Source organism: Panthera pardus, unplaced genomic scaffold (assembly GCF_024362965.1).
Source record: "Panthera pardus isolate Hobbes unplaced genomic scaffold, ASM2436296v1 HiC_scaffold_20, whole genome shotgun sequence".
NCBI classification, from domain to species: domain Eukaryota; kingdom Metazoa; phylum Chordata; class Mammalia; order Carnivora; family Felidae; genus Panthera; species Panthera pardus.
This window is the reverse complement of record NW_026526766.1, coordinates 14,566,919-14,573,601: the sequence shown is the minus strand read 5'-3', so window position 1 is coordinate 14,573,601 and position 6,683 is coordinate 14,566,919. Positions and strand designations below refer to the sequence as shown.

The 6,683-nt window shown below is 45.4% G+C and overlaps 1 long non-coding RNA gene across 1 annotated transcript in view; it reads right to left on the bottom strand.

Annotated features, from left to right (window-relative positions):
* Nucleotides 1–2,926: 2,926 nt before the first annotated feature.
* The window catches only part of LOC128778560 (uncharacterized), a 30,386-nt gene continuing 26,629 nt past the window's right edge, over nt 2,927–6,683 (bottom strand). Inside the window, exon 2 of the long non-coding RNA XR_008424149.1 lies at nt 2,927–4,528. This is a non-coding gene — a long non-coding RNA (uncharacterized LOC128778560). The remainder of the gene's footprint in view (nt 4,529–6,683) is intronic.

Below are 6,683 nucleotides of genomic sequence, written 5' to 3'. Positions count from 1 at the left end.
ACCACCACCCCACCCAGATCCCCCTGCCCGGCACATGGGAAGACAACTATTCCCAAGTTTCCTTGCAGTGAGCCACCTGCCAGAGTCTGACCAATGAACCATGGGTGGAGCCGATGTAAACCACGTCTAAGTTTGGCCCGTGGAAACACTCTGCTCGAGTCTCCTTCCGCCGCTGTTCCCGCTAGGGTGACTTGGGGACCACATTTTCCGGTGGCACAACGACCAGATGGGGAAGGGTACCTGGCCATACTGCAGTGTGCCATGGGTGAAGGATGCAGTTGAGCTGCGTACTGCCTCACGGCCCAGCCCCCTGATGCAGGCTCTGCATCATGCAAGTCCATAGCATCATCCAACTACGAGTAAGCAGCGTTGTGTGCGTTGAAAGCCCCTGGAATACAAACACTGACTGTCAAGTATTGCTCTTTGTATCTGCACCGTGTTTCCCAGCGCCTGATTCATTGTGATGGTTTTCTTTATTTTTTTAAAAAATTTATTTATTTATTTTGAAAGAGAGAGAGCACATGCGTGCGTTCAGGAGGAGCAGAGAGAGAGAGAGAGAATCTCAAGCAGGCTCCGAGCTGTCAGCTTGGAGCCCAACACAGGGCCTGAACTCACCAACCAGGAGATCATGACATAAACCGAAACCAAGAGTCGGATGTTTAACCGACTAAGCCACCCGGGCTCCCCATGATGGTTTTTTTCCATCAAGAACTGATCTCCTTCAAAAAGCAGTATCCGTATTTTTTTTTCAGCCTTCATACTACTCGTGATGAAAACTCATGATTTCACATCTTAGTTTTTTTAACTAAATAAAAGAAAGAGGAAAATAAGCAACAACAAAACGAATACAGTGGGTACCTGCCATGCATCACTCTGTCTATAAACAGGAAGAACAGGTAGAATGCAACGACTTTAGAGGAGAAGGTAATGACTGTATAGTCCCGATTTGGGCAAAGAGCAAATAAAGTCAGCAAGCCACAAATCAGCTATTACTTTTTTTTATTCACGAAAAGTTCATCAATATACCGAAAAAAATAATCTACGGGCACCTGGGTGTCTCAGTGGGTTAAGCATCTGACTTTGGCTCAGATCATGACCTCATAGTTCATAAGTTCGAGGCCTGAATCAAGTGAGCCCTGCTTCTCTCTTCTCTCTCTCTCTCTCTGCCCCTCCCTCACTTGCACCCTCTCTTCTTCTCTCTCAAAAAAACCCATCTACTAGAAACCTCATCAATTCAAAAACTATTCTTTAAGGAAGGGAAAGGCTTTCATTTGCGCCCCTCTGACCTGACAGCAGCAGCTGTTGTCTGAGCAGCCAGACCGAGAATGAAGCAGACGGGTTTACAAGTTACCATCTTCAAAAACACCAAATCCAGTGGTGATGGTTGGAGCAGCTGGGGGAGGAGGTTAGGCGGGCTGTGCAGACGGGGTTTTTAACCAACATGACTAGAGAAGTAAAAAGAACAATCATAACTGACAGATCCGAACAGCCTGCTCAGATAAGCTCAAAATGAGTCAGACCTTCAGCCTGATGACAACTTTGACAAGAATTTTGGAAGTGACAACGAACGGAAAGCTTTAAGCCTCTAGATGAACACAACTGTTGATGGGGGCCCCTGAGGGGCTGATGCATTTAGCAAATGATTGTTTTATGCACATTTTAACTTTCAAATGCTTCAGTAAATTGACGATAAAAATAAAACTTGGGGGGCTCAGCTGGTTGGGCCTCTGACTCTTGGTTTCCGCTCAGGTCACGATCTCATGGTTCGTGGGTTTGAGCCCTACATTGGTCTCCACACTGAGTGTGGAGCCTGCTTGGGATTTTCTCTCTCCCTCTCTCTCTCCCTGCCCCTCCCCAGCTCACGTGTGCACTCCTTCCCTCTCTCTCTCTCTCTCTAAGTAAATAAACAAACATTAAAAACACATAAATAACACTTCATGTTCAAATTCATGAAGGGGGGATGCTTCTTTAGAGTTTGGTAAATCCCTCCAAGTGATAAGTCCTGAGTTGGTGCAGGTGAGCACGGTTTCTTTGCTTAGCACAACAATAGTGTGGCAAAGGTTTTAAACACTGCTGCAAACAAATTTTGCAAATTCCTTTGGAAAGATACAAAGGGATTCCAATGCTGATTAAGACTCATTCTTACCCAGCCCCCCTCACAACATCTTATTCTTTTCAAGCTAGTAAACTCATGTGTTGCTATTAAGTCCACTTCTTTCAAAATATTCTGTAATTTAGACTGGCCTTTTTTTCTGTTTAAACAAGTCGATGAGGTTTTAATAATTTCAGCGTTAATAATATTTCACTAAATGTGTAAACTGAAAAACAACTAAAGTACCTGTCCCTAGCGTTCAAAAACACTATTACCAGAATTGGGAAATTTCAGAGGGTAACTGGGGGTAGAGATGAGAATAATGTGGATCACTAGAGTGGGGGTGGCATCTAAAGGTTTATGTACCATGTTGGTCTACCTTCTAGAAATAAGAGAGGAGGATTTCCTTAAAAGGAAGGAAAGCTTTCAGTCAGTAATCAAGATATATTTTAGTTAGAAATCTAAAATTTGGGGCATGTGGTTGGCTCAGTCGGTTGAGTGACGGACTCTTGATTTCGGCTCAGGTCATGATCCCAGGTTCATGGGATCGAGCCCTACATCAGGGCTGGAGATTCTCTCTCTCTCTCCCTCTCTCTCTCTCTCCCTCTGCCCCTCTCCTTCTCTCATGTGCGTGCTCTCTCTCTAAAATGAGAAAGAATCTAAAATCGTACTTCATTTTTAGTTAAGAATTTCAACCCTCTTTCTCCACCACTTGTAATCGTATGAACGAAGGATGGAGAATTCTTACTTTCCCCTCTTCATGATGATTAGAAAATAAATGCCCCCCGCCCCAGACCAGTGTTAAAGAAAGTATTCACAACACTTGTTAAAGAATAGAGAGGCAGACTTTATTCAGAGCCATCCTAAGTGTAAGGACCACTGTAATGGGCTCAACCCACAATGCAAGGAAAAGAGGGAATTTATAGCCAAGAAACAGGGCAGGGGTCAGCGGGTGGACGATTACTCAGAGGAAAGGTCACTAAGAGTGGTCAGGGAGGATTCTGGCTAAACCGACCTGACAAGAGTCTTGAGGAAGGCAGGTCTGGGTGACCAAACAACACCTGCGGGGGAAGTGACCAGGTATCAAGGGGGATCAGACGTTGAGAGTGGGGGATTCTGTCTAGACCACCTTGGCAGGATTTCCCGCTAAAATTGGAGATGGAGAGACAAACACTTTTGGAAGCCCAAAAGTCAAGGCCTATTTGAGAAGAGAGGTGGGAGGAGCCTGAGTAAGGTTTGGTCGAGGAGAGAATCTTCATCACCAGACGGAAGTGAACTGGGCATCTGTCGTGAAGTTGTTCTGTGAGTGCAGACAGGTCGCGGTACGTCTGGCATCTTCCGTTTTCCTCACTTGTAAAAGGAAGGGCCTGCTTGAGACGGCATTCAGGTCCTTTCCAGCCTTCACATTTTGGGATTCCAGAAGGGGAGGAGGACTCTTATTCAGAGCCTCATTGCATCTTAGATAGGAGGACAGAGTCAGAATTCGAAGCCAGAGGCTCAGCCACCACATCTCTTCAGTGAAGTCTCCTCATTTCATCTGAATATTTGCTGGTCTCCCAAAGTGTCACCACGAGGGGACTTCTATAGCCTCTCCACCGAGAGTCTTTCATTTTCCTTCAAGCCTAACCATGGGCCAGTTCAGATTCAAGTATGTAATCTGACGACGTCTCTACTTTTGTTTCTGGAACCAATCAGTAGACTGTGAGGGAGGAGGGGGAGGAGGTGAGGGAGTGATAAATCCGTGTGAATGGAATTAACAGTTTCATCGGCCTCGTGAGCCGTCTATGAGCTGAAAAGCCAAAAATCCCTACAATCTTCATTTCTCAATTGCAATTCTGTGGAGGAGACCCTGGATTCACGGAGGCTAGAGCAATATGCCCATGAAACAGATTTCCGGTAAGTGATGATGCCGGGAACCACGTTTTGAATACTGTCTCTTCTCGAAGGCCGTGACTCCCTCATATGGTTTGTTTCACGGACGCATGTCCTCTCTCCTCACACAGAGCTGACCCCTCAAATGTGAGAGGCCTCCTGCGATTGGCTTTCTCAAGCACACCACTTGGCTAGTCCCCATTCCTCTGAAGAGGGCCGCGTGCACACGTCTGCATGGACGCGGGATGCGGCCTCCACAGAAGACGGAATCCATCCCTCTCCTTCCCGGGCAGCAGCTTCTCGGGCCTTTAGCCTCAACGGTCTCTGAGGGCTTGGAGTTCCCTCTTCATGTGCACATCGATCCCCCTGGCTGAGCACACTCCCTTTCCAAATGGCTCCAACCCTTGATCACTAATCTTCCTATCAGTGATCAGCGAGCGTCTATTCGATGTTTCGATCTTGAAATTCTTCTGATGAAGACAAATGAGAAAGAAGCTTGTCGTGCAATGGCTCCTGGTGCATTTAAGTCTCTTGATTTCTTTTGCTTCCACTCTGCACTGAGGTCTGGATATAGAGTGGAGACTGGGTTTCAGTGACAGATGGCAGGGGGATAATCTTTCATTTTGTCATAAAGTTAACCCTCAGAGGGACTGGAAAAAGACCTTTCGCTTGGAAAATCGATGGTTTCATATTTCCTTGCTTTTAACCAGGAAAAAGCAGCTCCTTTCTGATGCTTGAGACAGAGAAAGAGAGAACGTGTCTTTCCTTTTCAACTAACCCACCTTGCAAAATGCTAAGATCCTCTCTCCATTTTGCTTTATTTATGCTTTTGTGAGTGCCTTGCCTGCTTTGAGCAATGCTGATTTGACTGTGCTTGAGCCCTAGTGATAAATAAGAAAACAGGGCTGTTAAAGATATTCCAATAAACAAACTCAAGAGGAGCTGTCTTCCAGTGTTATTTGTTGATATTTTCACAGAGGACAGAAGACTAAAAGAAATACATTACCGAGATTAATTTTTGTTAAGTTGATAAACAGGGACTATACATGTGACTAAAAACATGTCTTTTAAATCTTACGCCGGCTAGGGAAGCACAGGTTTATATCCAGATGCATTCGTTTTATCCTGTGAACAATTCAGCCAGAGGGAGGTTTTGATTTAATGAGTGAAGAGTGTTTGTACTGTTGGAGCAAAGCAAAGACAGTATCAATTGAGACCGATAGCTTCTAACCCTAATCAATAAATGATAAGAGAGGCAAAAGACAAGTTATCAATAAGGCCTGGGAGTTTTATGATCATTTAAGAACGTGAGAGTTAAGAGGCACCTGGGTGGCTCAGTTGGTTAAGTGTCCAAATCTTGATTTCTGCTCAGGTCATGATCTCCCAGTTCATGAGATCGAGCCCCGATCCCTGCACTGTCAGCTCAGAGCCTGCCTGGGATTCTCACTCTCTCTTTCTGCCTCTCCCTTGCTCTCTCTAGCGCATGTGCCCAAGCTCTCTCTCTTTCTCTCTCAAAATAACTAAACATTAAAAAAAAAAGAAAATGAGAGTTAAGAGGGTTTCAAGTATGACAGGAGGCAGATGTATAGCTCAGAGCGAAGGGAATGTTGAAGGAAGAAAAACCTTTACCTGGGCTGGTGTCTGGACTAAACCACAACACTCTCAGGTATAAGTGCTCACGCTTGGGTTTGGGGGAAAGTCCTAAAAGGGCACAAGACCACATAAAGGAGAATGATCCTTAATGTGGCTTTGAGTAATAGTGATGCCCATCACTCCGTCATGTGGCTTTGAGTCACGGTAATGCCGGAGAACGTATATATACATAGCAGTATCAGAGAACCTGGATTTGCTAGAATCCTGAAAAAGGGCAGGCCTTGGCTGCATATGTTAACCATCTCTCGCGCGAATTGCTCTCCTACGTTGAATGTGTGACCCTAGAGACCTTGAGGAACAACAATAAACCTTTTGCAAGGAATGGCATGTGGAGAAGCTGGAAGGAGAGGAGACCCATGTTGAAACCTCAGCCATCACTTATCTGACGAAGGACTTGCTTCTTCTGCTCCAAAGGCAGAGGCTCTTTTCCAGGCCTGGGGGATATTGCAATCATTGTGGGTTTTCGTTTGTTTGGATTTGGGGTTTTGGCTTTTTATTTGAGAGAGAAAGAGAGAGAGAGAGCACGCACTCACGAGCCGGGGAGAGGGGCTGAGGGAAAGAAAGAAGGTTAAGCATGCTTCACACTCAGCATAGAGCCCCCCTCGGGGCTTGATCTCCCCACCAGGAGATCATGACCTGAGCTAAAATCACGAGTTGGCCACTCAACTGACTGAGCCACCCAGGTGCCCCTGCAATCGTTGCGAAAGAGGACGGGCAAATTGAGGCAGCCAAGAATAACAAAAAAGGACTTGTGGGGGAAATGGAGGAGCCCTAAAACTATAGCATGAGATTTTCTTCACCAGACTGAGCATCACATCCCTAAAGGTTTTCTTGAATGCTTTCTTTTTCCGGGTCATGACCCTAGATTGGGGACACCCGACCAACCTCCCACCTAAGTTTTCATTACATGGCTTCCCGTTAAGAAAGGAGCTTATCCTTGAAACTCAAGAAGATTGTTTCTACGTCTAGGCAGAAATGCAATAAGGGACAACATGACAAATGAATTCTCTATACTCATCCACAAATCTTTCAAATTTTTGTAAATGAATTTTCACAGAGAAACTTA